We start from the raw sequence: 16,786 nt of genomic DNA on the forward strand, positions 1-16,786 counted from the left end.
GACCAGCCTTCAGAGCTTCTCTCCCCAGAATCCTTTTAGACAGTACAATCCTTGTTTCCATTTCTGCTGTGTTTTGCCAAATAATGCAAATAAAGGAAATATAATATTTTAGAAATAAGAGGATCATGCTACCCCATTCCAACCAGAGACAAGCTTAGATTTTTCATCAGAAGTTCTTCCTAGCTTTGTGATGAATCAGGTCTACAAATCATAAATGATGCAAAAAGGAAAAACATAGGATTTCCATTGCTTTTTTGAGAAAAGCTAAGCAAAGACACAAATAAGTCTATAAAGGCAGTCACACCTGAAGCAATGCTGAGAGCATGCCCAGAACCAAGGGTTATGATTAATCTCATCCTGTGCAATGGAGGCGGGGGTGGGGGGAGCACTTTCCCATGTGGGGGTTAAAAAAGGGAACAGAGAAGGGACCATTGAGAAGTGAGCACTATGTCACGTCCCCTTGAACGTGGACAGGCTCCGTGACTGCTCTGACCAGTAGAATATGGTAAAACCGATGCTTTGCCAGTTTCTGGCTCCAGGCCTTAAGGGACAATGATGAACTGAATGTTTGCCTCTCTCCACCATTCCTATGTTGAACATTCCTATGAACCTGACCCCACCATGTGATGATATGAGGAGGTGGGGCCCTCTGAGAAGTGATTAGGGTTAGATGGGGTTATAAGGGTTATAAGGGCCTTATAAGTGTCATGAGAGAGTTTGTTTCCCCTCTCTGCTCTCCACCATGTGAGGATACAGCAAGGAATGGGCAGTCTGCAACCTGGAAGGGGGGCATCCCCAGAACTCACCATGCCAACTCCCTGATTTTGGACTTTCAGGCTTCAGAACTGTGAGGAATAAACTTTTGTTGTTTAAACACTCTGAATAGGGTGCCTGAGTGGCTCAGTCGTTAAACATCTGCCTTCAGCTCAGGTCATGATCCGAGGGTCCTGGGATCAAGCCCTGCATCGGAGTCCCTGCTCAGTGGGAAGCCTGCTTCTCCCTCTCCCACCCCCGTCCCCTGCTTGTGTTCCCTCTCTCTCTGTCTCTCTCTGTCAAATAATAAAATCTTTTAAAAATAAATAAAAAATAAACACCCTGTCTCTATGCTATTCTGTTACAGCAGCCAAAACTGACCAAGACAGGGACTAGCAGCTTCTACTTTCTATTTCTTGGAATATTGTCTCTTAGACCCATGAGCCACCATGTAAGAGGACTAACTGTCCCGCTAGAGAGGCATTGAGAAGCCCACGGACTACACAGAGAAGAGGGGGCCTGGCTGAAGCCAGCCTTCCAGCAACCCCTGCTGAAGACCCAAGCCTGTGAGTAAAACCATTCTGGGTGTTCAAGAGCATCCCCGACATAGGTTAAACATTACTAAGTGACCGTAGTCACTGCCCCGTGGAGCAGAAGGATCGTCCAGCGGGGTCTTGCCCAAATTCCAGACTCACACAGTCTTGAAGCTTAATAAGATAGCCAGTAAGACACTACATCTGTTGGATTTTTTTAACTGTGTATTTTGGCATAACCTTTGACTTAACAGAAAAATTGCAAAAGTAGTTAAGAGAGTTCCCATGTTCTTTGCATCCAGGCTCTCCAGATGTTGACATCTTACATAACCAAAGCATATCTGGGCCAGAAAATCAGAGGAGTGATGACCCTTTCAGAGCTTATCACATCACGGGGTAGGTGCCGTGCAAATGTCTTACTGCTGGCCATCATTTGGGTAAGGTGGTTTCTCGACATATGCTAGGTCTCCCTTTTGTGAGCAGTCAATATTTTGTGGGAAGATACTTTGACACAATGCCCTTTTCCTCATCGCACGGTCATCCACTGATTTTAACATCCAGTCTTGTCTGCACCAGTAAAGCACAAAGCCAGGGAACGTGGCCATCGCTAACTGCTCCTAACACGACAGTCGCTATGGCCCTTTTCAGGCTCTGAGAAACGACTTGGCTTATCACCTTAATACAGCCAAATAACACTTAATTCTACAGAATTCACAAACTATTTCCACAGAATTCCTCGTCCCTGCAGGGGACGATCGAATTATTTGATCATTGAAGAGTTTTAATCCGGAGAGTGACCTGATTCCATTGGTGTTTTTTTTTTTTTAATTTATTTGACACAGATTGAGAGAGATCACAAGTAGGCAGAGAGGCAGGCAGAGAGAGGGGGAAGCAGGCTCACTGCTGAGCAGAGAGCCCGATGCGGGACTCGATCCCAGGACCCTGAGATCATGACCTGAGCTGAAGGCAGAGGCTTAACCCACTGAGCCACCCAGGTGCCCTCCATTGGCAATTTTGGAAGATCTCCTGGCTCCTGTGTGCAGAAGGGACTGGGTGTGGGCAGGGTGGGTGGGTCTGGAAGACTTCAGGAGTCCCGGACTGAGATGATGGCAGCTTACACCAGCAGGGTGGAGGAGGGTTTCGGTCAGTATACCAATGTGAGACCCGCTGAGTGCCTGCTATGTGCTAGACTGTTCTAGGTGCTAAGGCTACAACAGGGAACTAGACCAAGTCCCTGCTCTCATGAAGCTGACATTCCAGGGAGGTGGGAGAAAAAAAAAATGCGGAGGTATATGGTGATAGTGCTCTGGAAAAATAAAGCAGGGAAAAGGAATAGAGAAGGGCTGTTTTGTTGTTGTTGTTGTTGTTGTTGTTTTACACTTGATCTTAGCCAAAAGGCCAAGAAGTGATGGGGCATTTATTTATTTATTTATTTGAGAGAGAGAGAAAGAGAGCAGGAGCATAAGTTTGGGGGAGGAGCAGAGAGAGAGGCAGGGAGAGGGACAAACAGAGGCAGACTCCCTGCCCAGCAGGGAGCCTGACGTGGGGCTCCATCCTCAATCCTTGGAACCAGGGATCACGACCTGAACGGAAGGCAGATGCTTTAACTGGCATCCCAGGCTCCCTGAGGAGGGTCTATTTGATATAGGAAAGGTTTACAAGGTGATATTTGGGCAGAGGCCACAGTAAAGTAAGGAAAGGATCCCTATGGATATGGAGGGGTGTTTTGTACTGGTCTCAGCCTATCCATAAACAATGTTGTGCTTGGACTGGCCCTGGTTCTTGTGGTTCTTATTATGAGTGTAAGATGCCTTTCAGCAATCTCCTTCAGGGAGCTTTGAAAAAATAAAAAGATTTATGACTTACAGAACCTGGAAATTACACAGCGAGGGCACTGGGAGAGAGAGCATAGTGGCCTGGGGTTCTGCTTTTATTGGGGTCAAGGGCGGGGGCCTAGGGTTTCACAGGCTCACTCTTGTATGTATGTATGTATTTTAAGATTTTATTTGAGAGAGAGAGAGCATCAAGAAGGACAGAAACAGAGGGAGTGGAAGAAGCAAACTCCGGCTGAGCAGGGAGCCTGACATGGGCTCTATCCTAGGACACTGAGATCATGACCTGAGCTAAAGGCAACCGCTTAACCGACTGAGCCACACAGGTACCCCTTTTATTTATTTGTTTGTTTGTTTTAAAAGTTTTTATTATTTACTTGAGAGAGAGAGAGAGCACAGTCTTATTCTTTATTGGTGAATTTATTTTTATTTTTTAAAGATTTTATTTATTTATTTGATAGAGTGAGCAAGCACAAGCAGTGGGAGTGGCAGGCTGAGAGAGAAGCAGACTCCCCGCTGAGCAAGGAGCCTGATGCAGGACTTGTCTTGTAGACCTTAGTGGACAAGAGCCAACTGAGCCACCAAGGCATCCCTATTGGTGAATTTAAAACATAAGAGCAGGGGTGCCTGGCTGGCTCAGTCAGCAGAGCATGTGACTCAATCTCAGGCTTGTGAGTTCAAGCCCCATGTTGGGTATAAAGCCTACTTAAAATTTAAAAAAAAAACAAAAACAAGTGACCCAAATGGTCAGTGGAAATCAGCCAAGATCTCTAAAACAAAAGAGCCTCAGTTGGGGGTGGATGTGGCCTTGCTCTTTATCTGGCCCATGTGGCTGGCAGTGTGTTTATTGGAGATGGCTGTCCTTGAAGTGGATGTCTCCGTAATCAAAGCTTAAGTCAGGCATTTCAAAAAAGAACAACCACTGTCAAGATTTACACTATAATCTACCTTGTGATGCCTGATGTGGGAAACAAAGGCAGAAGAAAAATTATTGAATTTCCTTACTACCTACACCCCTTTGACAAGTCCTTGAAACAGGAAGAGTGACATTCCTCTGAGGACTCAACTACCTCAATGTTAACACTTTGCTAAAGGCAAAAGGCAATCCTAGCCCAATCCCCCTCCTGGCCAGGATCCTGTAAGTCTATTTTAGCATATAAGAATTCCATTGGAAATTTCCTTCATCTCTAAACCCCCCAAGATACGTGTTGGCAATCATCCCCCCAAGCATATGGCCCACCGATATACATCTGAAGGGTCTCATGACTAAGGTTTTATTAGATGGTAATAAATGACATTTTTACAACAGTGGCTAGCCCTCTCAAGGTCGTGGAAACTTTGTTTCCAAAATTCCCTAGAGAATTAGACTTTCCCTAACCTCCTCCCAACTTGAAAGTATATAATGGGCCACTCTTCATGACCCTAATGCACCTCTTTCTGCCCAGGGATCCTGTCCCCGTCCTTGAATAAAATCACCTTTCTGCACCAAAGACATCTCAAGAATTCTTTCTTGGGGGAGCAGGAGGAGGAAAAAAAAAAAGAATTCTTTCTTGGACATGGGCTTCAAACCCTAATGTCCTTCCTACATCAATGCTCAGGTATCAGAGCCAATGGTGAGGAGATTAACTGGCAGGGTAGCCAATAAACTAAAAGTCAGGGGTAGGGCCCCTTGTAACCCAGAAATCACACATCTCCATAGGATTATAGTAGCAAATGCTATAATAATTATACAGGCAATAGTCTGAAACCTAGTCCATAGCCATTGTCCCAAACTTGAAAGGTCCAGCCATGAAAACAGGTTAGTGATCTCAGGGGCTTAGCAACCTGCTCAAGGATTTGGGTAATGTTGCAGAATATTTTAATGCCTTGGGTGATCTGGGATAAGTAGGTTTGAACCTGTCCTGAGTTGGTAGATTTCTCCATATCTCATCAAACTAGTCTCTTAATCTTGAGAATAAGTCAGTTTAGTTCAAGGATTCTTCTTTCAGGAGGTGGTGATGAAGGTTGGTTCTCCAAGTTAGGCCTAATGTGGTGTAAGTATTTGCATTGGGTATTTAATAAGAGACATTTCCAGGGCAACAAAGAAAAATAAAACAATGTTAATGATTGGAGCAGATTATCATCACAGTTTCTGAGTTCTGAAGGTGGCCAGTTGAGATTTCTAAATGTTGGGCTTGAAGCATCTTCACATGGAGCGGTGGCAGTCTGATAGGTTTTCCTGGTTTGCAGTTTGAATGTTGCTGGTGATCTTTCTGAGTGAACCACACAGCAGCAGGCCTAGACATTGCCCATACATGGCTGCTACAGTGATTTCCCTGAAGTTTATATCAAGTTATCCCACTTTAGCCTACATGATTTTAGGAAGAAGACAGTCTTAGTTCTCAGTGATTCCAAGTTAGCAGGGTAGGAGAAGGGTTGGAAACATTAGATTGGAGAGTTGTAGCCAGATACTGGTGGAAATAAGAATCAGTGTCCAGTCCAGTCTACAAGTAGAAAACAAAACTTCAAAGACAGCGGGTCTAGAATCTGATATTTACAAGGGTGTACTATAACTTTCCATTGAAACATATTTTTTTCTCTCTACAGTCACCTGTTTCTATCAGAAATAATCAAAGAGACTGATTTGACTGCAAAATAAATCTAGTATCCCATTAAATTTGGCCTGATGACTTACATAAATGCAGAAAGAACAGTGATTGACCATATAGGTTCTTTTATGTTTGCTTTGCTGAAACTTTTCGTAAGGAATCTCAGACAACTTTTATTTTTTTTTTTTTAAACATTTTTTATTTATTTATTTGAGAGAGAGAGAAACAGTGAGAGAGAGCATGAGCAAGGAGAAGGTCAGAGGGAGAAGCAGACTCCCCACGGAGCTGGGAGCCTGACGCGGGGCTCGATCCCGGGACTCCAGGATCATGACCCGAGCCGAAGGCAGTGGCTCAACCAACTGAGCCACCCAGGCACCCCTCAGACAACTTTTAGAAGCCTCTGGAGGCTAAGAAGCCAAGCCAGATTTCTCTAATAACTATAGATTTGGATGAGTTCCTCTCTTCTTAAGGTTCCCCAAAATATCCTGAGGTTCCTGGGACTGCCAAGAAATGACCTTCCTTATGCACCTCGTAAGGCTGCTGAAACCCTGTATGCAAGGTGCTAGGCTGATTTTTCCAAGGGGCTTTATTGGCATAAAGTCAACTGTAGTTCCTTAAATCTGGTATCATATTTGAGCCTATGTATATCTCTCTAAAATATGACATTCCAACAAAGCTTTGGTAAGATAAACAATTGTTCCGAACTGTGTCCAGTTATAAGGAAGACAGATCCTTATTGAACTTATGCAAATAACTATATTGCCATGAAAATAAGAGAGACTTAGCAAATTCTGGAGAGATCAGGTAGGAAGAAAAAGTAACTGTTTCATCTTTGTTCACAAAGATATACTTTACCAAATTTTTGTCATGGTTAGTTTAAGAGAAAAAAATTATTCAAATCTGGAAAACAAAAGATTAAAGAACCAGCAACATTTTGAACAAAAAAATTACAATCATTGTCATTTTTTCAGTCCTATGTAATTAATTCTTGGTCTTGATCTTTTGTTAGGACTTTTATAAATCCAGCTTTCCATTAGAGTTTATAAATTCTTACCCAGTTCAGTGGTAGGATCTCAAAGTTATCAGACACCTATACTAGTCAGAGTCCTTTCTATGAATCTCCCTGAAGAGGAATTACTTTTGCAAAATAATCAGAGTAAAACAGTAATGGCCAGTAAATGAAAAAAGACTGAAAAATGTCCATAGTTAAAAGTCTGATGAGGGCGCCTGGGTGGCTCAGTGGGTTAAGCCTCTGCCTTCAGCTCAGGTCATGATCTCAGGGTCCTGGGATTGAGTCCCGCATCCGGCTCTCTGCTTGGCGGGGAGCCTGCTTCCCCCTCTCTCTCTGCCTGCCTCTCTGCCTACTTGTGATCTGTCTGTCAAATAAATAAATAAAATCTTAAAAAAAAAAAGTCTGATGAGAGGTCCATTTAATGAAATTGACGAGGAAATTTGGTTGTTTCTGTGATACCCAACATTTTAAGATGGTAGCTGGAATTATGACTGATAATGTTACATATTGGACTTTTAGGAATTTCATATCATTTCTATAGCCCTTATATTACTAACATATCCATACAAGGATATCCATAAAGGAGGTTTAGCATTATTTTTTACTTGGCAATGCTTCCCCTGTTTTAACACATCAAATAAGCCCAATTCGCTAAATGTCTTTTTTTTACAGAGAGAGAAAAAATCTGAGATGTTCCAGGTGCCCTTTAGAAAATCCCAAAGGTACTTCCAAATTTAAAAAACTTAATTTAGAATTTGATTTGGAGAAGTTTGATTTTTGTCCTTTATTTTCCTCTTTCCCATTATGAAATAATCAGGGTGTTTTGGGTTTTTTTTTAATGTTAGGAAAAATTTACTTTCTTTTTCCTTAACAAAAATGTATCTTCATACCTCAAGTCTTCTCTTAGCCAAAAACATATCCTACTTTCTTTGCATACAGAGTCTTTTCCTTTATTAGTTCTAGTAACTTTAATTACATATCTTAATTAGAATCATATTCTTAGATAAGGTTTCTTAGAAACCTTAATATCTAGTGAAAACTAAAAGGCAAGCATTTGTGAACTATTACAGCAGCGTTGTTTATTTTTTTCTTAAAGATTTTATTTATTTATTTATTTGACAGAGATCACAAGTAGGTAGAGCAGCAGGCAGAAAGAGGGGGGAAGCAGGCTCCCCACTAAGCAGAGAGCCTGATGAGGGACTCCATTCCAGGACCCTAGGATCACAACCTGAGCCGAAGGCAGAGGCCTTAACCCACAGAGCCACTGAGGTGCCCCAGCAATGTTCTTTAGATTGGCAGATTTATGAATGAATTTAATAGTTTCTAGTCACATACATTTCCCCATAGCACAATTTTTCAATGTGGCACAAGACATTTTTACTAATAGACCCAATATCTTGAGTGCCCTGTAATGAGAGGTCAAAAGTAGATAAACTTAGGCTTGTTTAACAATTAGTGTTTCAGCATTTCATCTTATCTGGAAATAATCTAGACATTCAATGAATTCCCACCATTTAACATAACTTAGCAGAATTCTTTTTTTTTTAAGTTAGCAAAATTCTAATGGTGATAGTTACCAAAGATTTGTGAAACTTTTTATTTTTAAGATTTTACTTTTTTTTTAAGTAACCTCTATACCCAACATGGGGTTCAAACCCACAATCCCAAGATCAGGAGTCCCATGTTCCACCAACTGAGCCAGCCAGGTGCCCCGTGAAACTATTTTTAAGTAGACATGCTATAAGACATAATTATTGCCGAAACTTCACCTAAAATCTCTTCTCCCACTTACCTCTAACAAAAGCACTTGCTCCCAACAACTATTTTTAGATTACCCAAAAAAACTTAATAAAGTCATAAAGACATTAGATAAAGTCAGTCATCCTCCTAAGCTACTTTGCTTCCTGACAAAATGTTTATTAGATAACATGATTTGACTAATAAATACAGGTAGAATACAAGTTTTATGTCTGTATTATATTTAATGCTGATAACTCTGAATGCATACCAATTTTAATTAAACCAAACTTAAAATAGCTTTTATTTACCAAAATTATCCCAGATCACATGAACTTAAAAAACATCTGGGTGGTTTCTTTATTTCTGAGTTTTAGGAACACTTACTTCAAAAGTGCTCATTTTTAAGCCAATTAAATAGAGGTCTTTTACCTACTAATTTTGGCAATATCATCTTGGTAGAGAGACAGGAAAAAAAAGACCACATGTACATATCATACATCCATAGACACTTATAAACATGCAGAGATATACAAACAAAGACCCTATAGCTTCTGTTTCAAAATTTTAGCTATGAATCAAGTACATTAATATAAAACTAATTTATAAATAACAGTTGAATCCAAATTGGCAAATGGAATATGTTAAGGGTTGCTTGCTCCAATGGCTAAAGCTTTTTACTAACGTTTGTGAAGCTATTTTAAGATTTTAAGACTTGTCCTTGATGAGTAGTCTTAAATGACTTCCTTGGGTGTTTACATTTCAAAGACATGGTAAGATTTTACATCTTCAAGGGACAGAGAAAGAAATGTAAGTTTTCTCCTTGGAGTTTTAGTGCCTTTTGGATGGTTTGATGGTCCCCATAAAATACAGTAGCATTGACCTATAACTAGGGGAGCACGCTGTAAAAATAATTGCCTGGACTCAAATGGGACCTCTTCAGGAATGGAGATGAAGAGAGAGTCATCTGGGTCATTATGGTCATGAAAAGTATAAACTAATTGGATCATGCTGATTTTGTGCAGCAGGAGATGGGCCTCATCTTGGTGTTTTCCAGTCACTGTGAGGCTTAGCAGTGACCACTGCGATGGAAGGATGGGCATGGAGCCAAGCAGAAAGTATCCAAGTGAGGACAGGAAGGGTCCTGGTATGAATATCGGGGGCTCTAGGGACCTTTGCCTTTCTATTTCCCTCTTCCTCCTCACTGGAGGCCTTAATAACCCTGTCAGCTTTCCCCTTGGTGGCAGAATACCTCTAGAAGCATGCTTCTAGTTCTGCCCATTCAGGGGAAAGTTGAGGGGTTCAGGATCTGTGGGATCTTGGTGGAAATAAACACATAGCCTGGATGGATCTTTAAGGAAGCTATGGGTTTTATGGTCTTTAGAGATACTGGTGGGTTGGGGCGCCTGGGTGGCTCAGTGGGTTAAGCCGCTGCCTTCGGCTCAGGTCATGATCTCGGAGTCCTGGGATTGAGCCCCGCATCGGGCTCTCTGCTCAGCAGGGAGCCTGCTTCCTCCTCTCTCTCTGCCTGCCTCTCTGCCTGCTTGTGATCTCTCTGTCAAATAAATAAATAAAATCTTAAAAAAAAAAAAAAGAGATACTGGTGGGTTGATGATGATGATAACAGGGTATCCTGTTACCTTCATCTTATATATTATTACCAAAAATTTTAGATGACATCACTGTACACCCTCTTGCTAGGTGGCTGTTTTCATTTCCAGCGTGTCCCAAGAGACCTTTCTGGATTGGGGTCTCCCTCCACTAGCATGATATACAACAGTGTCTTTGGGAAAAGGCCCTAAACCCTCTGAGCGTAATACCAGAGTCTTGGCGTGTTGGTACGCATGGCATCAACTAACACCCATAAAGTGTCCATGGGGTTTTGCATTTATCAAGGAGCTGGTGTACCTCCTCAGGGTTCTTGGGAGGCACTGGCACCAGATATTCAGGACATGTATATTTGTCCATTAATTTTTTTTAGTAACATCACACCAGGGGTTGGTAGTATCCCATCAGTTCATGGGGAGAGGAGCAACAACAGTGGCTATCAGAAGTGGTATCACAGAGACTCCAGGTGCCTGTTGTATGGTCCCTCTGGAGGTGCCATTGATTTCTGGTTGCAAAGCTATTTCACTCTTCGGGATTAGGACATGTAGTCCAGGCACGACCCACTGATTCAGTGGTGGCAGGTGGAGGTCTCTTGTCCTCTTTTCCTTGTGTCTTTTCCCCAGAGCCTCTCCTTGGACAGTGACAACACCCTTGTGATCCAGTCTACCATCCTTAGCTCTCCTAGGCTACGAGGGGTGGATGATCCTTTCACACTTTAATGGTCAATTAAGGCCTTTATAATTAGTAGTCTGATCATCTCATTAGACCATATGGGTTTGATCATGGTGCTCTGGGGAGATCACTAGATTATTATGGCAGCTGTGGCCTGTTGGACATCACAGGCCACACAGCACAGAACAATATTGAAAAGCACGGAGCAATATGAGAGACCCCACAAGTGGTCATTCTTTCTCAGACAGGGTTACCCATCTGAGGGAAGTGGTTAATCAGCAAGTTACAGGTGAACAAGGGCATTCCCCTCAGGAAAGTGCACCGGCATCATGCTCTGCCACCAGCCACGCCAACTGTTTTGTGCCAGCCTCAGCCTATCAATTAACAATGTCAAGGTTGGACTGGCTTTGGTGGTTCTTCTTTTTAGATGCCCTTCCAGTGGTAACCATTGGGAAACTTTGAAGGAAAGGTTTATTACCTACAGAACCTGGACATTACACAGCAGGCCTGGGGCCACCTAGCGAGGGTACCGGTAGAGAAAGCATGTGGGCCTGGGGTTCTGCTTTTACTGAAATCCATGGTGTGGGGCCTGAGATTTTGAGGGCTCAATATTTATCAATGAGAATTTAGGGGCACCTGAGTAGACCAGTTGGTTGAACATCTGACACATGATTTCAGCTCTGCTTATGATCTCGCGGTGCTGAGATGGGGCCCTGTGTCAGGCTCATGCTTGGTATGGAGTCTGCTTGTCCCTCTCCTTCTGCTCCTTCTCTCTCTTTCTCTCTCTCTCTGACTTTGTCTTAAATAAATAAAATATTTTTTTAAAAAAAGAGTGAGGTTTTAAAGTGAAGGAAGAGGGGCACCTGAGTGGCTCAGTTGGTTAAGTGTCTGCCTTTGGTTCAGGTCATATCCTGGAGTCCTGGGATAGAGCCCTGTGACTTCAAATTCCCTGCTCTTCGGGGAGCCTGCTTTACCCTTTCCGTCTGCTGCTTCCTCTGCTTGTGCTCTTGCTCTTGCTCTCTCAAATAAATAAATAAAATCTTAAATAAGTAAACTGAGGGAAAAGAACAGACAAATGGCCCAAATGATCAGTTATCAAAATCACCAAAGATCCCCAAAACAAAGGAGCCTCAGTGGAGGGGAAAGGGTGTGGATCTTGGACTATTAGAGAAAGCTATGGAATGGATGCCTTGGTATTCAAAGCTTAAGTCAGGCACCGACTTTACAAAAAAGAAAAGAAATGAAAAGTCAGTTTACATGGACGGAGGGATGTGTTCCAAGCAGAGGAAACCATAAGCCCAAAGACTCCAAAGCAGGAATGTACTCAGTGAGTTTCAGGAACAAGTAGCAAAGAGGTATTATATTTGCATTGTTCAGTTCTTGCCCTTCTTGGATCCTGGAGAATTCTCTGCATGGAGAGCCATGGATTTCCCTCTCCAGCCTATGGGCTCTGGACTTATTTCTGACTGTTGAGAAATTCCCGTCCTACCTCAAGCTTTTGGCCCAGGGCTGACTTGTGTAATACACAATGAAGGAGCAAGTAGTATCTGAGGACAGAAGGGGTAGGTCTGAGGAGCATCTTCCAGGGACTCACATTAGACCTGGAGACATGTTTGGAATGTTACATTAGAGAAAACAGAAGCTGGGAGATGAGTGAAATCTGCCTGGTCCCAGCAAGTCAGCAGTAGGGCTAAGGTAAGGACCAGGATGCCTAACTCCCACCGTGTCCACTCCATCTCAGGGTCACCAAAGCCCTTCCCATCTGAGTCCCCCTAATGTTCTTTCTCATCTCTCTTTCTCTGTCCCCAGATACCTGCTTCTGCCCGAAAGGATTTTCACTATTCTCCAAATACATCATCATCATCTTTCAACTCTATGTCCTTGAAGGTAATAATGCCTTTGTACATCACCTTCTCCTACTTGTCCCTCAGGTAAACTCCTACTCATCCCTCAAGGCCCTCTCAAATGTTTCCTTCCCTGGAACAAAAGTCTAAACTCAGTTTCTCCAGAACCCATTCATCTCTCCTTCCTCTGTGCTCTCATGATACTCTCCACATACATCAATTTTAACATCGACTACCCTCTTCTATAATTGTCTATAACTCTTTTAGTCCTCACTGGACTATATTTTTCTCTAGAACAGGGATTATTTTTGCTTCTGTCCCTAGGGCCTAGCATGGTGTCTGGCATTGGCTTGGCACTCAGTAAATGTTGACCAACAGTGGAATAAATGAAGGAATATGAAGCAAATGTCTTAACCTCTCAGTCTTAGTTTTAATATCCTTGAAATGAAAGCAAGTTAAACACTCAGCAACGTTAAATGATGGATAATGAATGTAAAACAAATGTCACCATCATTGACTAAGTTGCCCAAGCCAAAAATAGGGAATCACACAAAATTTCCACTTCTCCCATTTTTTCCCCTCCCCACAGCTAACCAGTCACCATGGCTTGTTGAACCAGGCTGAAGACCTTGTTAAGAAACTCTGGGTTACAGGGGAATTTCTATTAGGCCAGAGCTGCCAGAGCTTTGGGAGGCAAAGGGTATTGGAGGTAGGGAGTCTTTAAGGAAAATCAGCAGGAGGAGAGACTCATAGGTCACAGGAGGAACAGATAAGGGATCCAGGAGAAGGGAGACATCAGACTGAGTCCTGGGGACATAGAAACCACTCAATTCTGTGCCCTCAAGAAATCCTGGTGGGCTGAGGAAACAAATAGAGACAAATGAGGCTGTAGTAGAGTAGGCCTCCTTCCTGATAGCCCTGCTTTACTTGGCTTACAGGATATCACCCAGCTTGCCTGCTTTTCTACTTATATTTTTGGCCTTCCCCATTTGTTCCTTCTCATTTGCTGCTTCTCCTAGTTTCCTTAAATGCTCAGTGTTGAAGAAACTATTTTCCATCTACAGTCACCCTTTGATGATCTCATCTAGTTTCATGGCTTTAAATGACATCCATGTGCTGATAACTCCCAAATTGATATCTCTAGTCTAGATCTCTCCCCTGACCTCAGACCTCCTGCCCCTTCCTCCTCCTGCCCTCTCATCATCTGTACTCCAATGAACATTTCAAACTCCACACATCCAAAAATGAGCTCCAGATAGTTCCCTCCACAAAACAACATCTCCCTTATCTTTCCCATCTCAAGAAATGGTAACACTGGTCTTCCAGTTGTTTAGTCCAAAAGTTGGCTCCTTTCTTCCTGATACTCTGCATGCAATCTGTCAGCAAGCTCTCTTGTCCCTACCCTTTAAATATATTCAGAATTCAACAACTTCTTTTTTTTTTTAAGATTTTATTTATTTATTTGACAGAGAGAGAGAGATCACAAGTAGGCAGAGAGGCAGGCAGAGAAAGAGGGGAAGCAGGCTCCCCGCTGAGCAGAGAGCCCCATGCGGGCCTCAATCCCGGAATCCTGAGATCATGACCTGAGCTGAAGGCAGAGGCTTAACCCATTGAGTCACCCAGGCACCCCCAGAATTCAACCACTTCTTATCCCCCATCTCTGGATTATTGTAACAGAACCAGTTGGTCTCCCTGCTTCTGCCACTCTCCCTCCAGAATTTGTTCTTTGTCAAACAGCCAGAGTAACTATGTTAAAATGTAAATCAGATTGTGTGGATCCTCTGCTCAAAACTCTTTACAGGATTCTCAACATGGAGTAAGAGCTAAAGTCATTATTATGACTTGCAAGGCTGTACTGTCTGGCTCCGGCTACCTCTCTGTCCTCATCTCCTGCTCTCACTACAGTACACTAAGCTCCAGCCATTCTAGACCCTTTGTATTTGCTCCCTCTCTGAAGTGCTCCTCCCTAAATATCAGAATAGTGCCCACCACCTAATCTTTTTCTTCAGACCTTTACTCAAATCACATTCCTAGTAAGGTTTTCCTTGGCCCCCCTAGGTAAAATAAAACCTCTCCCCTCCCCGCTTCTCAGATTTATTTTTTCTCCTTGGTATCTACTGCAGTCTTAAAACTATAAATTTTGTTTATCTATCTTCTTTGTTGTTTATCTCTCCCATTAGAGTGGAAGCTGCATGGAGATTTTTGGGGGGTCTGTTTTGTTCACTATTGTATACCCACTACTTAGACTAGTAACAGTCATATATATAGTAAGGCACTCAGTAGGTGTTTGTTGAATGAATGAATGAATGAATGAGTGAAAAAGGTGGACATTTGCAAGAGGCGAATTTTACTCTTTTTTTAAAAAAGATCTTATTTATTTATTTGCCAGAGAGAGCGAGAGAGAGCATGCACACAAGCAGGCAGAGAAGCAGGCTCCCTGCTGAGCAAGGAGCCTGATTCGAGACTCCATCCCAGGACGCTGGGATCATGACCTGAGCCGAGGGCAGCGGCTTAACCCACTGAGCCACCCAGGCGTCCTGGCAAATTTTACTCTTTAATGAAAAACTTTATGGGCGGGGCGCCTGGGTGGCTCAGTCATTAAGCGTCTGCCTGTCTGCTTTTGGCTCAGGTCATGGTCCCGAGGCCTGAGTTTGGGCCCCGCATTGGCTTCCCTGCTTGGCAGGAGGCCTGCTTCTCCCTGTCCCACCCCCCCTACCCCCACCCCCACCCCCACCTCTCTGGCTGTCTTTCTGTCAAATTAAAAAAAAGAAAAAAGAAAAAAGAAAAAAGAAAAGAAATAAAAATCTCAAAAAAACAAAACAAAACAAAACTTTATGGGCGCCTGGATGGCTCAGTTGGTTAAGTGTCTGCCTTGGGCCTGGGTCATGATGGGATGGAGGACCACGTCCGGCTCCCCTGCTCAGCTGGGAGTCTGCTTCTCTCCTTCCTTCCCGCTTGTGCTCTCTCTCTCTCTCAAATAAAAATAAAATATTTTTAAAAAGAAGAAAAACTTTATAACAACTAGAGCTGGTTGGAAACGTAATGTTAATATACACAGTACTCTACCACTTAAACATGTAATGTCACCAAATCCTCACATCAGTCCAGGATAGGAGGAAGGCTGCAGTTTATGAGACTAGTTGAAGAGGAAACTGAATCCAGGTTGGGAGAAAAAGGGACTTGTTAAAGTTCATACATTGGGTGGGGCCAGGAGTGGAATTGTGGATGATTGCTAGTCCTTGACGAGGCTGGTGAGTGATGGAGCTTAATGGGGGTTGGGATTGCTGGATTGCCGGTTTACAAGAAGGCAGGAGCTCTGAAGGGGAGGCTGAGTCAGAGGTTACTGTAACAGAAGCATCATCATAGGACTGGGAGAGATGACGAAACTGACCACTAAGGTATTAGGACAGCTGACTTTCCCAAAAGCAGTGCCCTGAGGCTGACTAGTCAGTCACTCAAAAGAACGCAATCTTAAGAAATCTTAAGGCAATCTTAAGAAACCAGTGAGTCCGCGGTGGGTCTGCAGAGTCTGGTTTCTCCACTGGACTGTGAGGTCTATGGGGGCAGGGACCGTGTTCTAGATTTATCCCCAGCTTCTAGCAGAGCCTGGAATATAGCAGGGACTCAATGATTTCTGTAGAAGTCATACATAATTCAGTGTATGCGCCCAAACAAACTGAAGTTGAGAAGGAACAGACGGAAGGGGCGTAATATCACCCAGCGATCTTGGGGTAGAAGCAGACGAATTTTCCTGGGACGCGGCAGGACAAACAGTCCTAGTACTAAAGCCGGTTGCTGCCAGCTATTTTTCCGCAGGGGTTGGCAAGCCGATCCTGGCCAGGAACGAAGGGGCGGGGTTAAATAGGGCCTTTGGGGAGGGTCCAGGCTGGAGAGGCCGAAGGGCGGAGGCTCAAGGAGGGGCCAAAAGAGTAGGCAAATTTCCAAACTCAACGTTGTGATTGAAGTGTGTAACGTCACATCCGGTGTGGTGGGCGGGAGCGAGAAACAAAAGAAAGCCAAGGCGCACGCGCTGGTGCTGCTAGGTTTCTGGCGGGCTCTTCCGCTCAGACCGAGAGAAGTGCTTCCGGGTCGCCGCCGGCTACCGCCTCCCGGCGTGGTAAGTACAGAAGCCCGGCTGCGGCCGCTGTCTCCCTGCCGCTTCTCTTCGCCCTCCCCCAGAGAAAATCCGTGGCCCTGCCGCGGCTCC

Source organism: Lontra canadensis, unplaced genomic scaffold, assembly GCF_010015895.1.
Source record: "Lontra canadensis isolate GAN:19392208 unplaced genomic scaffold, GSC_riverotter_1.0 scaffold7, whole genome shotgun sequence".
In the NCBI taxonomy this organism is placed as follows: domain Eukaryota; kingdom Metazoa; phylum Chordata; class Mammalia; order Carnivora; family Mustelidae; genus Lontra; species Lontra canadensis.